The sequence below is a fragment of the Sapajus apella genome, unplaced genomic scaffold (assembly GCF_009761245.1).
Source record: "Sapajus apella isolate SASKATOON/1434 unplaced genomic scaffold, GSC_monkey_1.0 scaffold63, whole genome shotgun sequence".
Classification (NCBI taxonomy): Eukaryota; Metazoa; Chordata; class Mammalia; order Primates; family Cebidae; genus Sapajus; species Sapajus apella.
The window spans coordinates 3,292,225-3,314,588 of NW_022437003.1; the positions used below are offsets into that span (position 1 = coordinate 3,292,225).

General features: G+C 45.5%; 1 long non-coding RNA gene across 1 annotated transcript in view; it reads right to left on the minus strand.

The window, feature by feature from the left end:
- LOC116529735 overlaps positions 1 to 10,814 on the minus strand; it is a 118,499-nt gene extending 107,685 nt beyond the window's left edge. Inside the window, exons 1-2 of the long non-coding RNA XR_004259639.1 lie at positions 10,579 to 10,814; positions 8,322 to 8,484 (exon numbers count right to left, since the gene is read on the minus strand). This is a non-coding gene — a long non-coding RNA (uncharacterized LOC116529735). The remainder of the gene's footprint in view (positions 1 to 8,321; positions 8,485 to 10,578) is intronic.
- Between the last annotated feature and the right edge of the window lie 11,550 nt (positions 10,815 to 22,364).

The following is a 22,364-nucleotide window of genomic DNA, read 5'->3' on the forward strand; positions in this document are numbered from 1 at the left end:
AAAAAAAAAAAAAAAAAATTAGCCAGGCGTGGTAACAGATGCCTATAATCCCAGCTACTCAGGAGGCTGAGGCAGAAGAATGGCTTGAACCAGGGAAGGCGGAGGTTGCAGTGAGCCGAGATTATGCCATTGCACTCCAGCCTGGGCAGAGTGAAACGCAGTCACGCACACAAAAAAAAAAGTGAGAGAGAGAAAATAAGTTGAATATAAATTATCATACATCCACAATTGAACTCCTAGGTGTCTACACCCAAGAGAAGTAAAAACACATGTCCACACAAAGACTTTTTTTTTTTTTTTTTGAGACAGAGTCTCGCTCTGTTGCCCAGGCTGGAGGTCAGCGATGCCATCACAGCTCACTGCAGCCTCTACCTTGCAGGCTCTAGTGACTCTCCCACTGCAGCTTCCTGGATAGCTGTGACTACAGGCATGTGCCACCACACCCACCTCATTTTTTGTATTTTGGTACAGATGAGGTTTCACCACATTTCCCAGACTGATCTCAAACTCCTGGGCTCAATCAATCCACCAGCCTAGGCCACTCAAAGTGCTAGGATTACAGGTGTGAGCTACCATGCCCAGCCAACAATACAAAGAGTTATTCATGGTTTTGTGTGTGTGTGTGTGTGTGTGTGTGTGTGTGTGTGTGTGTGTGTGTGTGTGTTAAAGACAAATATTCACCCTTCCTATCCTAGGTTGCAAGCTGACTAGGAACAATGATATTCCTGATGTAACAAAAAAAAAAAAGAAAGCAAGAAAAAAGAAATAAAAATCCTTACTTTTTAAGCCACTCTTAATTGACTATTACCTGAGGCCAAATACCTCCTGATTGCTATAGACTAGACACAGAGTCACCAGAGCCTACTCAGTGGTATATGACTCAGACATACATTTAATTTTGGAGAACTCGAGTTTTGAAAACATGCATTTGTGGTAAGGTACATATGTTCCCGCATTTCTAATCAGGTTTATAACTTACGGGGTCTGAGGTACATTAAAATGGTACCTAGGAGTTGTGCTGTTAAAGCTCTATTTCAAGCCGGGTGTGGTGGCTCATGCCTGTAATCCCAGCACTTTGGGAGGCTGAAGTGGGCAGACCACCTGAGGTCAGGAGTTCGAGACCGGCCTGGCCAACATGGCGAGACCTTGTCTTTACTAAAAATATAAAAAATTAGCTGGGCAAGGTGGTGATGCATGCCTGTAATACCAACTACTTGGGAGGCTGAGGAAGGAGAATCGTTTGAACCCAGGAGGCAGAGGTTGCCATGGGCCGAGATTGCACCACTGCACTCCAACTTGGGCAACAGAGTAAGACTCTGTCTCAAAAAACAAACAAACAAACAAAACCCAATTTCAATTTTGATGTGAACTAGCACTTGTCACTCGTCCAAGCTCCCAGCTACTCCCCTGCAGGGTCAGCAGGAATGAAATGGCTGGAGCATCCCAAACATTGCAGGCTCCATGTTGTTTCAGTCCTCCATGTTTTCCAAGCCTAAGATGTTCCTTTCTTTGACTGTCTCTCAAAACACAACATACGTTTTAAATCCCACGTCAAGAAAGTCTTCCCTGACCCAATAAACAAACACTCCCGCCTCCACTTTAATTCTATACTTTATACCACCATTATCACCTCTATCAAACAATATTGGAATTTATTTCACTACGGCCATCTCCCCTACTGTGAACAGCAAAGGGTTTCAACCTACGAGGCAGCTCTGTCTTTCTTTTGTGTGACTCCGAATAAACCACGTTACTTCTGAGTCTCAATTTCTTCTTCTGTAAGGTAAACCTAGATATTATCCCATCTCTCTCAGACTAGATGAGGCTTAACTAAGATAATATATGTGAAAGCATTTTTATCAATTATAAAGTACTGACAAATTTTAGTTTGAATAGATGGGATTTTTTTAAAGGTATTTAATGGACCACACAATTTAGGAAGATGATGTGATCTCCCCATTCTATCCAGGCTGCTCTAGTGAAGACTCTCAGTGGGCAGTGACCTCAGAAGTACTTAAGCCCACAGATCTATTCTGTTCGTATCTTCACCCTTCAGCAGCACTTGACACAGATGGTCTTGCCTTCTTCCTGGAAACACTTCCTTTCCTGGGTTTTCATCCCAGCAGCACTCCCTTTTCATATCACTACTTCCTGCCACTTCGAAATCTGGAAGGCCTTAAAGCTATCTAGACCTCTTTTCTTTTTTCCTTTCTTTTCTTTTTTTTTGAGTCTCGCTCTGTCGCCCAGGCTGGAGCGCAGTGGCGTGCTCTCAGCTCACTGTAACCTCCGCCTCCTGGGTTTAAGCGATTCTCCTGCCTCAGCTTCCCAAGTAGCTGGGACTACAGGTGCCCGCCACCACGCCCGGCTAATTTTTGTATTTTTAGTAGAAACGGGTTTCACCATGTAGGCCAGGATGGTCTCGATCTGCTGACCCCATGATCCACCCGCCTCGGCCTCCCAACGTGCTGGGGTTACAGGGTTGAGCCACTGGGGCTGGCCAAACGTCTTTTGTTTCTGTACTCACTCCCAGGTAATACCAACCAGTCTCCTGGCTTTAAATAACATGTAATTTCTTACAACTCACAAATCTGTGTCTCTAGACTTCTCTGAAAACCAGACTTGGGTATCAAATTGACTGAATGCTTTAAAAGTACCTTAATTTTTGGGCCGGGTGTGGTGGTTCATGTCTGTAATCCTAGCACTTTAGGAGGCCAAGGCAGGTAGATCACAAAGTCAGGAGTTCGAGACCAGCCTGACCAACATGGTGAAACCCTATATCTACTAAAAATACAAAAATTAGCCAGGCATGGTGATGTACACCTGTAATCCCAGCTACTCAGGAGGCTGAGGCAAGAGAATCACTTGAATTTGGGAGGCGGAGGTTGCAGTGAGCCAAGATAGCACCACCTCGCTCCAGCCCAGACAACAGAGCAAGACTCCACCTCAAAAAAAAGTATCTTAATTTTGGCCAGGCACGGTGGCTCACACCAGTAATCCCAGCACTTTCGTAGGTCAAAGTGGGTGGATGACCTGAGGTCACAAGTTCAAGACCAGCTTGGTCAGCATGGCGAAACTCGTCTCTACTAATAATGAAAAATTAGACAGGCATGCTGGCATGTGCCTGTAATCCCAGCAACTTGGGAGGCTGAAACAGGAAAATCACTGGAATCTGGGAGGCAGAGGTTGCAGTGAGCTGAGATCGCCCCACTGCACTCTAGTCTGGGCGACAGAGCGAGACTCCATCTCAAAAAGGAAGCATCTTAATTTTAATGCATCCAAGCTGAACTGATCTCCTCTGCCCCAAGCCTGATTCTCATCTCAGTTAATAGCGATGTGGTCCTTCTGGGAGCTCGGGACAAAAATCTCAGACTCATACTCAATTCCTCTCGTTCTTTCCATCCAACCCACCAAAAAAATTTAATACCAAAATATATTCAGACTTCAGCTCCTTTTCACTATCTCTATGTTACTTTTAACCTGTTACCAGTCAACACCACCTCTCACTGGGATAACTGAAACAGCTTCCTAAATGGTTTCCCATTTCTGCCCCTGCCCACCCCTTTCACCCGGTCTCAACCCACCAGCCAGAGTAATCCCGTTACAGCAGGGCATTCATCCTTTAAAATCCTTCAACAACATCCCACCTCCCTCAGTATAAAATCCCAAATCTTGCCAGGGGGGTGGCTCACACCTGTAATCCCAACACTTTGGGAGGCTGAGGCAGGTGGATCACCAGGTCAGGAGTTCGAGACCAGCCTGGCCAACATGGCAAAACCCCGTCTCTCTTAAAACTACAAAAATTAGCCGGTCATGGTGGCAGACACCTGTAATCTCAGCTGCTTGGGAGGCTCAAGCAGGAGAATCACTTGAACCCAGGAGGCGGAAGTTGCAGTGAGCTGAGATTAGGCCACCTCACTCCAGCCTGAGCGACAAGAGCAAAACTCTGTCTCAAAAAAAAAGAGAAAACAAAAGGAAATCCTAAGTCTTTACCGTGGCCTTCAAGGCGACTTGGCACCTTCCCACGGTGTTCCTCTTTCCTCTCTAACCGCTGTCTCCACTGCTCACTCCACTCCAGCCACTGCACCCTCCTTGTTTTCTCTGAATACATCAGACGCTTGTCACTTCCCCTAGCTGCATTGCATGCTCTTCTCTCCAGCATCACGACATCCGTTCCTTCACTTCCTTCCAATCCATCCTCACGTCACCTTCTCCACAAGGTCATCCCCTGCCGTCCAACAGAGGTGTGCGACTCCTCCCATCTCCCCTCTATCCCCCCTTTATCCTTCTCAACAGTATTCCTAGTTGTCCCCTAGTTGCCCACTCTAAGAGTGCAGGGACTTCAATTAATTTTGTTCACTTCCGTGTCCTCAATGGTGAAAACAATCCCTGGCACACAGAAGGTACTAAATAAATATTACTTAAAATAATAAATGAGGGAAAAAAATGAATCTAGTAGGCTTCCCAGATTCTTGAAAAACATACTTCTAAATGCCTGTATCTTTAACAATAATGGGAGGAACTCATCAAAGTTCTTACAGACAGACGAAATTCAAAAATCAGCAAATTGGAGCCACAAAGAAGAAATCACTGTAAATTTAGGAACACAAACAAGTGCTAAAAGAAACTTGTAGCAAATAAATGAGTAGCCACGGTACTCACAATACAACTAAACACGCAGGTCATCACCTCCTTGACTTCATACGAAGGTCTACGCTAAATAAATGCTTTTGATTTACTTATGAGATGCTTAGCATGCATTGTGTTATGTTTAGAAGGCACCGCTGAATATTTAGGTTTTCTTTCTGCGTAAGTTTATTGTGAACGCCATGGGAGATTGTTCTAGGTTCAGTAACTCAAACTGATCCAAGTCAACCAGCAGTTTTAAATAACCAAGACTCTAAAATTTGACATCTATAGTAAAGTTTTTAAGTATATTTGGTTATTACTTCACACATTAACATGTAGACATTTGTTAATGAATGTGTAATGTTAAACTGTGATTACAAAGTATTATATTAGTAGTTGCTGTATTAATGATATATAATCTGCTAATTAAAACGAATGCTTTCAACAAACAGAAACTTTGGACACATATTTTTAAAAAATCTTTTAGGACCAGGCGCAATGGCTCATACCTATCCCAAAAGGTACTGTGATTCCAGCACTTTGAGAGGCCGAGGCAGGTAGATCACGAGGTCAGGAGATCAAGACCATCCTGGCCAACATGTTGAAACCCTGTCTCTACTAAAAATAGAAAAATTAGCTGGGCGTGGTGGTGCACGCCTGCAGTCCCAGCTACTCAGGAGGGTGAGGCAGGAGAATCTCTGGGAGACGGAGGTTACAGTGAGCCAAGATCATGCCACTGCACTCCATCCTGACAACAGAGGGAGACTCCATCTAAAAAAAAAAAAATCTTTTTCTATTTTAATATTGATTAATTCCATATTTTCATTATTAACATTATCATATCTAGGCAAATATCTGCTAGTAAATTACAAATGAGAAGTAATGCCTTATCATTCCTATCTGAAACTTCCTAAAGGTAAAATGAATATAATCTTCCTTGCTAAATAATCACTCAGAAGGCAATGCATATTGCCATATTACAGACCTAGAAAATGAAAATCCGTGACTTGAGACTTCATTTCAAAATGAAATGCTATTCTTCTAAGTGCTATTTATATTAACTGTAAGTTTTTTTATTTAACTAAAGACCGTTCTATAAAATTAGTATTAGAAAATGTGCTATAGTTATTGATTTCCTCATCAAGAAACCACTGAGCCATCACTTTATATTTTAGCTGAAAAGTGAATAAACACAAGTTTTTAAACCGTATCTAAATCATTGATAGCATTGAAAATAGAGAATTTCAGTAAGTCAATTACAGAAAGTCACTGTTATCTCAACCTACAGATATTTCTCTAAGAAAATGGAAGAGCCACATACTCTAAGGTAAAGCCATGACCTTCAGAAATATACTTATGCAGCCTGGGCGCAGTGGCTCATGCCTGTAATCCCGGCACTTTGGGAGGCCGAGGCAGAACGATCACCTGAGATCAGGAGTTCGAGACCAGCCTGACCAGTATGGTGAAACCCTGTGTCTACTAAAAATACAAAAATTAACCAGGCATGGTGGCGGGCACCTGTAGTCCCAGCTACTGAGATGGAGGTTGCAGTGAGCTGAGATGATGCCACTGCACTCCAGCCTTCTAACTGTCCAGCCTGGGTGACAGAGTGAGACTCTGTCTCAAAAAAAAAAAAAAAAAAAAAAAAGAAACATACTTATGCATAGTACGATGTAATAAATGCTTGTTGAAGCAAATTAATCTGCACTTAGTTGGATATAATAATTGAATTGAATATAGTTTTAGAGAAAAACATTTAAACAGATACAAACTTCTGTCCAAATTGACTTTGATATTTCAGTGAATATTTGGTTAATGTGGCTTGAAATTTGTAAGGCAGACAACAAAGAAAGTTAGAAGTATTAACACATCACTAAGTAATTGTGAAAGTGAGTAACAGTACTTTTTTTTTTTTTTTTTTTAAGACTGAGTTTCGCTCATTACCCAGGCTGGAGTGCAATGGCCCGATCTTGGCTCACCGCAACCTCCGCCTCCTGGGTTCAGGCAATTCTCCTGCCTCAGCCTCCTGAGTAGCTGGGATTATAAGCACGCGCCACCATGCCCAGCTAATTTTTTGTATTTTTAGTAGAGACGGGGTTTCACCATGTTGACCAGGATGGTCTCGATCTCTTGACCTCGTGATCCACCCGCCTCGGCCTCCCAAAGTGCTGGGATTACAGGCGTGAGCCACCGCGCCCGGCAAGTACTTTTTATTATATGTTTACAGATGCCTAACCCTCTGCTTTTTCTTACCTCTATGCTTTTTAAAAATATATTACTTACAACAACCCTATGAGGTAAGTGTTAGGACATACACATTGCAAATGAGGAAATTAGGACCCATGAAAATCAAGTAACTTGGTAAAGGTATCATAGTTAGTAACTGCCTAGGCTGTGATCCGAACTCAGGTCTGTTTCACTCCAACGTGTTTCTAAATCTCTGATCCCAACTCTGGGTGGCCATTATAACAAATCGAAATATACTTCAGACATTTGCAGGTAAAACCCTTGTCAGGAAATAATACTGTATTTTCCACCTCCAAAAAAAATTCCAGCAAACTTTTATTGAGAACGTTTAAGGAAATCTGAAATTTCCACACAGCACACTTAGTCGAGAGTATACTTTACAAAAAATTTAAAGCAGGTTAAGTTTATCATGCTGGTAATTCCATTGTTCAACGATGTAAAACAATCTTTACAAGAGAGGATGTACCTTATTTATAGAGGCAAGCTACAAGTCATAGAATCTCGAAGTTAAAAGACTTTTCAAATCTTTTAAGTTATTTAACTTAACCTTCATTTTATCGTAATAAACTGAAGCCCAGGAAGCTTAAGTAGCTTATTTATGTTTACACAACTAGAAAGAGGCAAGCTGTAATGTTACTTTGCTACTTATAACAGGATAAAAATACTTCCAATTCCCAATTAATTTATTTGACCAGACCACAGAAAGAAAGCTCTCAGTTTCCATGACAAACAGTGATTAAACAAGGATTGTAAATACCATATCAAAATTAACTTTTTATATTACCAACAGTAGCTATGTGAATTTTTAACTACTTTCTCATAGAGATGAACAAAAATTAATTGTAAGACTTAAAAGAAAGAATGTAAGACTCTTAGGACCACTGTAAAAAGTTCATGTGCGCCATAAAGATTAAACGAATGCACGGGCTCTGTTTTTAAAGTCAAGGTTTTCATTCTGAGAGAACTTACTGTATTTTATATCGATTCCCAGTCATTAGACATTTATTTTGGGCCATTTTTAGATTTTGTTTACTAAAATGAAGTGTGAAAATGAAGAAAAATAATAGTAATGCAAACCACATAAGTTCTGCAAACACAGAACTTAGAAATATCTACCGCGATATTTAAGAAGCCAATCAAACACAAATAAAGTATGACACTGGCCTATTAGATGCGTCATGATTATAAAATTTCCTTCATGACCATCAACCACATTCATTGTGTGCTAATGTTAAAGAGCACATGGTAAAATTAATAAAATTCCATCAGAAGTACCCAAATCATCATCCCAAAGAAAAACGGATCTACAGAACACAGTTTCAAACAAGGAAATCCAAAGTCATAAATCACTCTGATCACACAGCCGCTCAAAATAACTAGTCGAATCTCTGGGTGTAAGCCCCCGACCGAAAATGAACTCCTCGTAGAGTATTTAAAAAGCAACATACCTTCTTCAAGGTGGAGAATTCCCAGCGATCAAACTGTAATCCATATAGAGAAGGTGTCATCAAAAATGCCAGCGTTAACTTTTAAGTAACTCCAGATAAAGAAGTGTGATGACTTTCCATCCAGGAATGATTTGACCTTGTCTTGGTACTTCCATATTGTTGGCTGATAGAAAGATGAAGTGAGGACAACTCAGAATGAAGAAGGTCAGTGCCAGGAAGTACTCTAGCAAATCATGCTGTTTTCTAGATGCTAACAATAGTAATTACACCTATACAACTGAAATTAATTAAAGTTAGCTCCCAAGCCATTCTGCCTACTCACTGTCTAAAAGAAAGTAACTGTTGCATTAATATATTTCAGTCTCTGATATGAAAACTCAAAACTACTTAGTTCTAGCGCTTGAACCATTTCTAGGTACAAGTCTTCAATAGTAACTACTACTATACAGAATCAAAACTTGAAAAAGTTAAAAGACTGTTTGGGCATTTCCTCACGTTATTAGCAGTGCTTGCGGTGTGATGTTTCATTTGTCTTGTCAAAAGTGAGTAAGTCAAAGGGTGTGAAGAAAGCCTCTAGCACTTCGGAATATACCAGAGAACAAAGTGGAGAAGGTGATAAATTATCTCGGCATTAAAAATGATCTCACAAAGCATACCTGAAGATAATAACCTTTAGGTTATTCTGAAAGTAGAATTCAAAAAGTCTGTTCTGCATATTCCCAATATTTAGGTATCACCTCAGATAGACCATATCCACTTTCAACAAACCCCCCACCTCAGTCTCCAAAATTCCTTTTCTTTTCTTTTTTTTGAGACGGATCCTGGCTCTGTCACCCAGGATGGAGTGCAATGGTGCCGTCCTGGCTCACTGCAACATCCGTCTCCTGGGTTCAAGCGATTCTCCTGTCTCAGCCTCCGAAGAGCTGGGATTATAGGCAGGTACCACCACGCCCGGCTAATTTTTGTATTTTAGTAGAGACGCACGGGGTTTCACCATGTTGGCCCAGGCTGGTCCCGAACTCAGGACCTCAAGCGATCCACCCCTCTCGGCCTCCCAAAGTGCTGGGATTACAGGCATGAGCCACTGCGCCCGGCCTCCAAAATGCTTTTTCTACAAACCAAATGACAGTATGGGATGAACAACTCCTTATCAAGTGGGTAAGCGCTGGAAGAGATTGTACCTAAAGTGGCAATGTTTGCTAGGTGTGGAGTGTTCCCCTCATTCGAGCATGACCCAACCTAGAAACACTCCGAAGTTAAGCTACTTAGGAAACAAAGTTAGGGCGTCTCCTTTAGCCTGTAAACACTGAGTGGATCGCGCTGCCTCTTCACCCGGCTGAAGCAGTAACAGCCATCCTTCTTTGGGGCGGGCGTGGCCGTTAGAAACAAAAGGTTAAAACACAAAAGGCGGGGCGGAAGGCTGGGTCAGAGGAGCTTCTGGGGCTCACGTTCTGCTTTCTATTGAAACACACTGAAATGGGGTTGGGGATGGGGGTGATGGAAAGTGAGAGGTGAGGAAGGATCCCAAGGATAGCCTGGGTTATTCCGGGTGGGTCGTGAAACTGCAAAGGCGGACTGGATGGCTCTAAGCAGTGGTCCAGGCCCCATCCCCTCCATCCCTGCATCTCTGACAGTCGAACCTGTGGCTTCCTCCACCCCATTTCAGCCCCAAAGAAAACTTTCCAAACCCTTATCTGCTTGTTGTAAACCACTCCTTGACGGGCAACACAAGGGTCCAACCCCCTCCAACCCAAACCTTCCTTCCTTCCATTGTTGCTGCGTTTTTATATGGTGCGTGGTATCTACAGAGCGCTCTGCAGACAGCTAAGTTATACAAACGACCCCCACAACCATATTGCTTCCTTTTGCATGACCAAAGTCAGGGCTGGGGTTGGAGCGAGGCTGGACTTGCCCCCATCAATTTCTGCGTATTCATCCCTACAGGAGCGCAGCTGGAAGAAAGCGAGGCAATACCCGCGCACCCCACCCTGCGGATACCCTCCTCCCCATCCCCCCGGCCCCTCCTATGAAGAAGCACAAGAGATAGATGCCTGCTTGGCTTCTGCCTATGAAAAGTAAACAAATGAAACAATCTACGCGAGTTCTTTAAAGAACAAAAGAGAAGGGAACGGGGAAAGGAGGTAAAATTTACCAGCCAGCCAAACTTTGCGGCTGAGCGAGTCCTCTGCCCTCCGAAGGGCGGGGAGCCGGGTGAGTCGAGGGGAGAGAGGTAAACAAGACAACAGCCCTCACTCACCTTCTTCCCCACTTCGTCGTACTTTTAAGAGACCTTTCCCCCGCTGCAGTCTGCGAGGCGCTGGGACACTTTTTCCTGGCCTGACAGCAGAGAAAGTCGCGGCGGCAAAGTTGTGAGAGATACCCCGGCGCCCGGGGGAGAGGGGAGGAAAGAGAGTTCATCAGAATTCCCCCTTTTGTTCCAAGTCCCGGAGCAGACAAAGAGGCGGCGAGCGGCAGCAGGTTTCTCCCTCTCACCCCTTCTTCCTCTCTCCCTCCCCTCCCTCCCAGCCCCCTCCCTCTCCCCGCATCTCCCGCCCGGCTCGGGAACCTCCAAGGCGAGCTGGGGCTGCTCGGTCCCCAGTTCTTCGCAACTCTACCCGGACCGTCTCCTCCCACTGCCCGGCTGGAAACTTTCCCCGGAGACGCCAGCCTTGGCCCCTCCGCAGCGCGCACAAGTCGCGGTGGTGGGCAGGGGATCTCCAAAATCACTGTTTCCCGGAGATGCACCTCTTTGTTTGCACTTTCCCTGCCAATCAATGTGAACCACCATTCACTTGGGCATCGAGTTTCCGTCCGTCTCTCCTCATCCCAAAAGACAAAATCCAAAGGGTAGGGGTCAACCCCAGAGAAAGGCGCTTACACAATCAGAGGTGGGGCGCAGGCTAGGCTCCTCATCCTCCTTCCTCCTCTCGGACGCACCCTCCTCCATCCAACACACAGAACCACTCACAGGGGCTTGAAGTGTTAGGAAACTCTCCTCTCCCGCCCTTCCCCACCTACCCCCACCCACGCTGTCCCTCTGGAGAGTCCTCCAAGGGGCAGGACAAAAGCCGGCTCGGGGTTCGGCCGGGGCCTCCACCCACCCCTCGGGGCTACCTGTTGCTGCAGGCGCAGCGCAACTCGCCACTCGGTCCGAGGAAGGATTCCCAGCTCCAGCATCGCGCCCACCTTCGCAGGCCTCGAACTCTCCCTCATCCCAAACTGCGATGGCAAGGCCATCTAGATCGCCGCGCTCCCTCTGACCCTAGAGCCAAGCGCGGCTCACTCGTCCTCTTCCCTACACCACACACTCCTGCTCACCCCCAGAGATATGGCTCGGGGTCTCAGGCCGCCTCCCCATCCTCTAACCCCTGCTGAGACACGTCCCAGACTAGCATCCCCTCTTTCCTTCCCCTCCCCCACGCCTTGTAGGGGACAAATCAGGTGTCTCGGACCAGGAACAGCTCCCGACCCTTACCCAGGTCCTTTCCAGCCATCCTCCACCTCCAGAATGGGGACCCCATCCTCATGGTCCTCCACCCCTCCACCCTGATCCCAACTTCGGGCCACAGCATTGGCTCCCTGCGTGACTCAGAGCGTCACTCGTTTTCCTTCTAGATCCACTAGAATTGAAGAAAAAGAAAGCAGGGAGCTGGGGGAAATGGGAGAGGGTGGGGGCCCGCATTGGGAAGCAATTTCTAGGGCAAAAGAAAATTCCAACACGAACACCCACCCTTCAGTTGGTATCCAGCCCGTTGCGCACCTTTGCCTCCACCCTCTTTCCTTTCTCCGTATCCCAGCTTGGGATCTTGGCGGGTTGGCGAAGTTTGGGGGTGGAGGGGTGGGAGGAAGCTTGGGGACTTGGGTGCCGCGTCCCGGGCTGGCCTACGGGGGGAGGGGTATGGAGGGGAGGGTCCCGGTGGGTCCAGAATGTCGCGGCGGTAGGTCCCGGTACCCTCCCGGCGACTCCGGGCCAAGGTCTCTCCTCCGGAGCAGAACAAAGACGCCGCGAGGAGCGCTTCTGTCCTCGCCTCCCCGCCCCGCGCTTCCCTCGCACGAGCCCACGCCGCTCTCGGAAACTTTACAACCAACTTCCCCTAGAGTTCGTGCGCGCCGCGAGGGGGCCCGAAGGAGAAACCGGGACCGTCGCATCCCGGGACCAGAGATGCCCTCTTCTCCGTCCCCTCCTGGACAGGGAGCACCACCTCTGGCGCCGCCCGTCCCAGCCCCCGAGCCCGGCGACCCGCGGTGCCAGGGCGAGCGGAGCACGCGCTTCCCCGGCTCCTTCGGAGAAAGAGTTTCTCCAGTCTGGACGCGTGCAGTGCTGGGCAGGGGTCGGAGGACAGAGATGGCCGAGAGATAAAGCAGCGGCTCCGGCCGCTAAGTGAGGCCGAGCGCGCAGGAAGAGCACGGGTGGGAGCCGCGCCCGTCGGGCCGGGTTCCTGCGCGTCCCGCTCCGCCCTCGGATCGCAGCGAGCCGCGGCGAGGCAGGACTCTGGAGCCGCCCGGGCGGGCCTCCTGGAGCCGCGGCCCCTCACCTGCCCGGAGCCCCGACACCTGCGCCGTCTCCTCGCGGAGCCCGGGGTCTCTCGGGCAGCCAGTCGCCTACTGGAAGCTCAGGATCCTCATCTTAGGCGAGGACTCCTGAACGCACCACAGCCAACCACAGAGAGAAAACAGCCCCCACCCACTCCTGTCTGGCACATTTTCCTCTTTGTTTAATTATGTTGACTTCCAGAATTCTCTTTTTAGAAGTCTACCCTCCCCCAGACAAAACCTTTCCTTCTGTTACCCTCAGGCATCTGTATGGAAAATAATGGAAAGTCAGTACTTCGAGACGAATCCATTCTGCTGCCTCTGGAAAATGCTCCGGGTTATACGGTGAATCAACCAAGATAGAGTTTTTGACTTCGAAATAACACCCAATACTCCATCAGATCTATTAACATGTTTACTGCTTGTTTTCTCTTTTTTTCAGGGAACGAAGAGTAGGGGTCATTTGCTGGGTGCAAAAGTCAACGCGGCCTCAAGAAGGCTTTCTTCCTGCCGCCTTTCTTTATGAAATATTGCTCTCAAAGCTGTTTGAAGTGTCTCCCTTTCCCAACCTGCTTGTGAACAAAGTGATTTCTTCCTAGAATCTTGGTCGTCAACCCGTCAGAGTCCCCCATCTCTGTAATAAAGGCCGCCCCTCTTGGGAGGATGTACGAGCTGTTCACTACTGCCTTTTAAAAGCATGCCGTCTTTTCTCAGATGCCACCACAACTTTAATATCATTTTAAACAGTTAATTAACATCATCTAGGCTCAAAGATGGATACTGCAGAGCAGATGGGCTTAGAAAGACACGTATCTCTTCTGCACTAACAGGGTTGGGGCTCCACCCTTACGTCATGGGCTTCCTACTGGCAGGCCAGTGGCATCTTACTCTACTCTCTTTGCTTCCCCATTCAAGGGCTTCCTCTGGCTGCCAGACCCCACTTTGCCTTTGCGGAGGGGCAGGCCGGAGGAGCCAGGCAGTTAATTCCCCTCAGAGCAGCCTTCAACTAATCAAAGACAGGTGTTGAGGCCCTGTGCGGTGGCTCACACCTGTAATCCCAACACTTTGGGAGGCCGAGGAGGGTGGATCATTTGAGGTCAGGAGTTTGAGACCAGCCTGGCCAACATGATGAAACCCTGCCTCTACTAAAAATACAAAAAATTAGCTGGGTGTGGTGGCAGGCGCCTGTAATCCCAGCTACACAGGAGGCTGAGGCAGGAGAATCGCTTGAACCTGGGAGGCGGAGGTTGCAGTGAGCCTAGGCAACAGAGGGACACTCCAATCTCAAAAAAAAAAAAAAAAAAGCAGATGTTGGTATAAAAATACTCCAGCTTCCCCCCTGAGCTTAGGACTACAGTCAATCCTACTGGAGTCTCCCAAATGTTCCCGACTTTGAGTTTCAGTTCACACAGCAGTAACCTTCCCTTTAGGGAACACTGTTACCTGCCTGTCATCCTTCCTTCCTTCCTTTCTTCCTTCCCTCCCATTTTCCCTATTTATTTTCTTACCCTCTTCCCCACCAAAGCTTTCTAGGATCACACCCCAAATAGATTACAATAGTTGCCCTCAAATCTTACCCTTTGGGTCAATTTCTGGGGAAACACAACCTAAGAAACCTTTTAGATATGTTCTTTCTAAAGGGAGGACTCTGTTCTATTTGTAGAATGAAGTTACAAGATCCAATTTTCTCTAAAAAAAAAAATTATTTCAGTAATGAGAAATGTTTTGAGTTATCTAGTTCATTTTCTATGTAATAGTTTAAAATTAGGTATCTTATTGAAGGAAGATATTAAGTAGCAATAGGGAAAATCATGTCATACATGAAAGTTTTGCACATCGAGTCATTATATAAACATTATATAAGGCTAATGCTGGCAATCAGCAATGCAACAGGAAAACGTTAGAATCACACTTTTGAAAAATTAGTTAGAGATAACGTAGCTTTTGATTGAATCCCCAATGAGAGCGAACGGGGATGATAAACATTTCCCATACTGTATGACCCGTGAGAGATCTCACAGTGTCTTTCTGCAAATTTCTTAGAGCATTAATTGGCCAACTACTCACTGCAACGTTTTGTTTTTTTTTTTGAGACAGTCTCTTGGTCTGTTGCCCATGCTGAAGTGCAGTGGCATGATTTCGGCTCACTGCAACCTCCGCCTCCTGGGTTCAAACAATTCTCCTACCTCAGCCTTCTGAGTAGCTGGGATTACAGGTGTGCACCACCATGTCCAGCTAATTTTTGTATTTTAAGTAGAGATGGGGTTTCCCCATGTTGGCCAGGCTGCTGTCCAACTCCTGACCTCAGGTGATCCATCTGCCTTGGCTTCCCAAAGTGCTGGGATTACCGGCATGAGCCACCCCACCCAGTTGCAACATTTTTTTGTATGTGTGAAATGATATATTAAATCTTCTCTTATGAAGGATTATGAATAGCCACCATTATGAATAAGTCATCAAGCATTCACATAATTATAGGCACCTAATGCTGTTCCTAGCTCCAGAATTTTCTTTCTTAGATTGCTTTCACCTCTGTTTTTCTGAAGTTATCACTGTAGTAGTAATTAGTGCTATTCAGCAAATTTTTCTTATTCTCTGTCTGGCTACATGGTAGAATGCAATTCCCTGCCTTCCCTGACTCAAATGTGGCCACATGATTTGGTCTGGCCAGTGAAATGTGAGCAGAAACTGTGTGTGTCTCTCCAGGTGGGAGCTTTAAGATTTTGGTGTATGATTTTGACATGCTCCTTTTCCATCTGCGACAGCACTGGATACGGATGCTGATTTAGCCTGGGTACCAAATTGAGTACGCACCCATTTTGTTCACACTAAATGTGATTTAGCCTGGGTACCAAACAGTACGCACCATTTTGTTCACACTAAATGACCAGCCCTCGGTGGTCATTTAGTGTGAACAAAAAACCCCGAAATTTTCTGACAGGCTCGGTAGCTCATGCCTGAAATCCCAGCACTTTGGGAGGCCAAAGTGGGAGAATCACGAGGTCAGGAGTTTGAGACCAGCCTGGCAAACATGGTAAAACCTCATCTCCATTAAAAATACAAAAAAATTAGCCGGTTGTGGTGGCAGTCACCTGTAATCCCAGCTACTTAGGAGGCTGAGGCAGGAGAATCGCTTGAACTTGGGAGCTGTAGGTTGTAGGGAGCTGAGATCGTGCCACTGCACTCCAGCCGGTCAACAGAATGAGACTCCATCTCAAAAAAAAAAGAAAAGAAAAGAAAAGAAAATTTCTTATCACAAACCACTGAAATTTTAGGGTTGTGTGTAATCACAGCCTAACGTGGTTGATTCTTACTTGTTCAGACACTCTCAGTCATTTACCTTTGCCAAGTCACATGTATGGTTTCCTTACAGGTTTTAGATCTTGGAAAGTTTACTCAGAAGCCCACATGAACTTCCCACAGTATTCTCGAGCAGGACTTCAAGTTTAATGGCACTGTGCAGGGTAAATTGTTTTCTTTATGAAATATTAGTTTATCTTATTAAAAAGGACTGCCACTGGATCACCTGAAGTCAAGAGTTTGAGACCAGCCTGACCAACAAGGTGAAACTCAGTCTCCACTAAAAATACAAAAATTAGCCAGGCATAGTGGCAGATGCCTGTAATCCCAGCCACTCAGGAGGCAGAGGCAGGAGAATCACTTGAACCCAGGAGGCAGAGGTTGCAGTGGGCCGAGATTGGGCCATTGTACTCCAGCCTGGGTGACAGAGCAAGACTCCATCTCAAAAGAAAAAAAAAAAGACCACCGACCAAATAATAAGAAAGGAGTGAGGTTGGGCACAGTGGCTCATGCCTATAATCCCAGCACTGTGGGAGGCTGAGGTAGGCAGATCACAAGGTCAGGAGTTCAAGATTAGCCTGACCAACATAAAGAAACCCTGTCTCTACTAAAAATACAAAAAATATTGAAACCCTGTCTCTACTAAAAATACAAAAATTAGCCGGGTGGGGTGGTGCATGCCTGTAGTACCAACTACTCAGGAGGCTGAGGTAGGAGAATCCCTTGAACCTGGGAAGTGGAGGTCGCAGTGAGCCCAGACCATGCCATTACACAAGAAAGAAGTAGGATTCTTCATACTCTGATATGTTTCATTTTTGTATCTGTCCACAGAGATAATCAGCTCTCCTCAATCTTAATGGTTGGTTTACCAATTTTCAGAGCTTTTTGAAGAACACTGAGAACTCAGCAAGTCTTTATCCTGCTTTGTTTTAAGCTGTATTTTTTTAGACAAATCTGGTTTTTACTTACTAAAACTGAAGTAATTACGTACTTCATAGGGTTGTTATGAGGATTAAATGAGATACTTAACTGAAGTGCTTAATCTAGGAGCTACATAGTAACAGCTACCATTCAATTTCAAACACTCCATGGCTTGCCAGACAATCTTCCTGCAGTCAGAAACCTTTACTGAGGACAGCTGCCTGTTCTGAAATGTTTTTCATTTTCTCGGTTCCGAGCAATGATCACTTTATTGCAAAAATGTTTCTAACAGTAAAGAACAGTCTGTCTCTTTTCTTTCCCAAAAGGTATCTGGAAGATTGAAATCCTGTTGTTGTTTTTCTAAGCCCTACTGATTGTTGGTTTTCCTTGTACACTTGTTGTTTTTGCTATATTATTCTAATTATTTTCATTTCAATCCTTTTTACTCATGTTTGAGATGGAGTTTCGCTCGTGTTACCCAGGCTGGAGTGCAATGGCGATATCTCGGCTCACCGCAACCTCCGCCTCCTGGGTTCAGGCAATTCTCCTGCCTCAGCCTCCTGAGTAGCTGGGATTACAGGCACGCGCCACCATGCCCAGCTAATTTTTGTATTTTTAGTAGAGACGGGGTTTCACCATGTTGACCAGGATGGTCTCGAGCTCTTGACCTCGTGATCCACCCGCCTCAGCCTCCCAAAGTGCTGGGATTACAGGCGTGAGCCACCGCGCCTGGCCTAATTATTTTCATTTCTTTCAGTAAAATCTAAGCTTCATAGCATACCGAGGCCCTCGCCTTACGGCTCTCTCTTTCCCCTTCCCACAATCTGTACTTTCCATCAGTCTCTGACTCACGCTACACTCTGATAATGCTGACCTGCTTGTAGCAATGCTGTGGCAGGCCTACGTGCTTTTACTCACATTATTCTCTCTGGTGACATTTATCCAACCTTTCTCCTATTTCTAATTCTTATTCACCTTTCAGATCCTTTTGTTTTTGAAACAGAGTTTCACTCTTGTTGTCCAGGCTGGAGTGCAATGGCATAATCTCGGTTTACTGCAACCTCCGCCTCCTGGGTTCAAGCGATTCTCCTGCCTCTGCCTCCCAAGTAGCTGGGACTACAGGCATGCACCACCATGCCTGGCTAATTTTGTATTTTTAGTAGAGATGGGGTTTCACCATATTGGTCAGGCTGGCCTCAAACTCCTGACCTCAGGTGATCCACCTGCCTCAGCCTCCCAAACTGCTGGGATTACAGGTGTGAACCACCGTGCTTGGCCACCTTTCAGATCCTTTAAAGCCCTCATCTCCTAAGCGAAGCCCTTCTAGAACCCCCCAGGTTAGACTAAGTTTCCCTCCTCGGTCGTCCCATTGCAGAGCTCTATTTTCTCAGGAGGTGGTAGAATTTTTTATTAAGAATGTGAATTTTTCAATGACCTGCTTGGTATGCAAAACCTGGCTTGCTCTGTGCCCATGATCAGATTACTTCACTTTTTTGGAGGGGAGGATCTGGGACAGAGTCTTGCTCTGTCACCCAGGCTGGAGTACAGTGGTGCGATCTCAGCTCACTGCAACCTCTGCCTCCCAGGTCCAAGCGATTCTTGTGCCTCAGCCTCCCAAGTACCTGAGATGACAGTTATGTGCCACCAAGCCCAGGTACTTTTTTCTGTATTTTTAGTAGAGATAGGATTTTGCCATGTTGGCCAGGCTGGCCTCCAACTCCTGTCCTCAAGTGATCCGCCTGGCCAGCCTCCCAAAGTGTTAGGATTACAGGCATGAGCCACCGGACCTGGCCTACTTCAGCTCTTTGAATTTCTGTCACCATGTGTAAAACAACATATCGCGACCTGCATAATAAGACTGCAGAGATAAAATGTCATCCAAACTGTAAAGTGCTACCACATAAGCCTGACAAGTAAAAACAGCTGACATTCATTGAGTCTTATCATTTAGAAAGAAAGTTAAAGCAGTAAGAGAGTACATGGTAAATTTCCTTTTGTTTCTCAGCTTTTCTTCTTGGTTATAAAGGTCTGCAGCATCAACAAATTATCTTCCTTAAGGATGATGGGCACTGCAAACAAAAGCTACCCAAATTCTCAAGAGACCTCTGATCTATATAAGTCACAGAAATCAGATTTCCTAATCAGCATCACTACTTTCTTTTTTTCTTTTTTTTTTTTTTTTCGAGACAGGGTCTTGTTCTGTTACCTAGGCTAGAGTGCAGTGGTGTGATCTTGACTCACTGCAGACTTGACCTCCTGGGCTCAAGCAATCCTCCCACCCCAGCCTCCTGAGTCACTGAAACTACAGGCCAGTGCCACCATGCCCAGCCAATCTTTTTGTATTTTTTGTAGAGACAGGGTTTCACTGTTGCCCTGACTGGTCTTGAACTCCTGGGCTCAAGTAATCCGCCCACCTCGGCCTTCCGAAGTGCTGGGATTACAGGCGTGAGCCGCCACACCTGGCCACATTCTTCTTCTTTTTTTTTTTTTTTTTGTTTTTTTTGAGACGGAGTTTCATTCTTCTTGCCCAGGCCGGAGTGCAACAGCATGATCTTGGCTTACTGCAACCTCTGCCTCCTGGGTTCAAGCAATTCGCCTGCCTCAGCCTCCTGAGTAGCTGGGATTACAGGCATGTGCTATTAAGCCTAGCCGATTTTGTATTTTTAGCAGAGAAAAGATTTCTCCATGTTGGTCAGGCTGGTCTTGAAATCTGATCTCAGGTGATCTGCCCACCTCAGCCTCCCAAAGTGCTGGGTTACAGGCGTGAGCCACTGCTCCTGGTCCATTCTTTTTTTAAAATAATTTTAAAGATGTTTTTGTGAGTACATGGTAAGCGTATATATTTATAGGGTATATGTGATATATTGGAATAGTCATGTAACGCTTAATAATCACATCAGGGTAAATCGGGTGTAGCCCTACATTCTCTATGTGAAACATACCAGCATCAGTAGACCTTTAACAGGTTCAGAAAGGCAAGGGCTCAAATGTATTCAGTTCATGTATTAGACAGAAAAGTATTTCATCCAGCCTACCGTGGGGTTTGAGGACCTCTCTCTGTTCTAATTACTGTATGTGACTGAATAAGATAATTCCCCATGAAAGGAGATCTTTCCCTTGACCCCTTTGCAGCACTCTTGAAGGGACTGGCTCCTTTACTCAGCCTGCAGTTCTCAGTCCCTCATGGGATGGGGAGCACGCAGGTGAGTGGGTGCAAAAGCCGGGACGAGTGCTTCTGGGCCCTGGCTGGAGTAGAACTCAGTGCAGCCCTGCAGCAGGGTCTGGGGGGTACCCACAACCCCCAGAGCTGCACACGGCATGTATTACAGTGTGCTCTTTTAGCTTTGCTGTCCATGGATGGCTTAAGTGTTTAACAGCTCAGTGGAGGGTCAGGGTGACAGCCTTTTGCACCTGCCCTCTTGGTACCAGAGTTCTTCTCTGGTGTCTAGGAAGAATCAGGTCACATGAATGAACTGAAGAGTGGGGAATGTGGAGGATTTTATTGAGTGGTAGAAATGGGTAGAAGTGGCTTTCAGTGGGATGGGGAGCTGGAAAGGAGATGGAGTGCAAAGGTGGTCTTCCCCAGGAGTTCAGTCACCCCTGGTGGAACTCTTCTCGTAAGTCCCACCATCAAGGTGTCCCTCTGAAGTCAAGCTGCCCCTCTGAAGTCAAGCTGCTTCTCTTTGACATCTGGCTGTTTCTTTTCACCTCACCTTTTCTACTGCCACTTCAATAGTGGGGCCTAGGGTTTTATCGGTACAGGGCAGGCCAGGATGGTTTTAGGAAAGGCAGCATTCAGGTGGAAAAACAGGAATGCATGCTCTGACTTTGGGCCATGTGTCTAGGCTTGAAGGTGTGGCCCTTACCTGGGAACATCTTCTTCTATGTAGTATTTCTCTGCCTCCTGTCCATAACACCCATTTTCCCCAAAAGAAGATTGTTTAAAAAGTTTTTTGGCCAACTTGAATATATATGCTTGTATATCATATACGTATACTTCTGTCACTATGGTTACATGCTTTAGTTGCATTAATACATTTACAAATAATAATTTGGAGGCCAGACACAGTGGCTCATGTCTGTAATCCCAGCACTTTGGGAGGGCGAGGTGGGCAGATCACCTGAGATCAAGAGTTGGAGACCAGCCTGGCCAATATGGCGAAACCCTGACTTTACTAAAAAAATGATCTGGGCATGGTGGCGGGCCCCTGTAGTCCCACCTACTCAGCAGGTTGAGGCAGGGAGAATTGCTCGAACCCAGGAGGCAGAGGTTGCAGTGAGCTGAGATAGTGCCACTGCATCCCAGTTTGGGTGACAGAGTAGGACTCTGTCTAAAATAAATAAATTAATAATAATAATTTGTAAACATTTTTCTCTGTTTTGGCCCCTCACAATTTATGAAACAATTTTATTTTCTCTTCACACACATCATTGCCATCTATATAGCCATTATGAATCCTTTATCTCTTTTTCAGAGCCTGTCATCTTTTTTTCAATTTAAATTGCTTACAACACAGCTCTTTTTAAGCAGATGATACTGACCCTAGAAATGTTGTCCCAACCCACGTAACTCATTCGCAATATTATTCATTCTTTTTACAGATGTATAATTGAGATAGCTAGAAGGTAACACTTGCTTAACTTTAAAAGGTTTGTTTGCAAAGACAGCAAAACTTGATTATGGGATTATATCCCTAGGTCAATTTTTTCTAAGTCTATATAAAATACTTTAGCCTCCTTTATTTCTCGTTCAGTTAGGTGATTTCTATAAGCATCCTAAAGTAGCAAGGTGGTCAAAGATTAAGTCTAACGTGGCTCTCCCAAGTTAAATTTATTGTTGGAGATAAAGTAATTGAGCCAGGCGAGGTGGCTCACTCCTGTAATCACAGCACTTTGGGAAGCTGGGAGGTGGCAGTTGCAGTAAGCTGAGATCATGCCATTGCACTAAATAAAATGTAAATTCCTTTTTGGAATGATAATTTTGGGGAAAGCGTCTTGCCTTACATTTAGGAATATATTGGTGAAACTCTGTCTTATCACTGAATTCTCACGTGGGTCACATCCAGCACTTTTCCATATTAGTGCAAGAGAAGTCCTGGCTGACACACTCTACCCTTGTGTCTCCAAGACAATCCATCACCCACTGCTTGCATTTCTAGATGCCACTCCTTCCTTTCTTTCCTTCCATCTGAATCAAGGATCATTTCCATGTCATTATCCTGAAAGACTCTACAGTAGCGTATCTTTTTTTTTTTTTTTTTTTTTTTGAAATGGAGTTTCGCTCTTGTT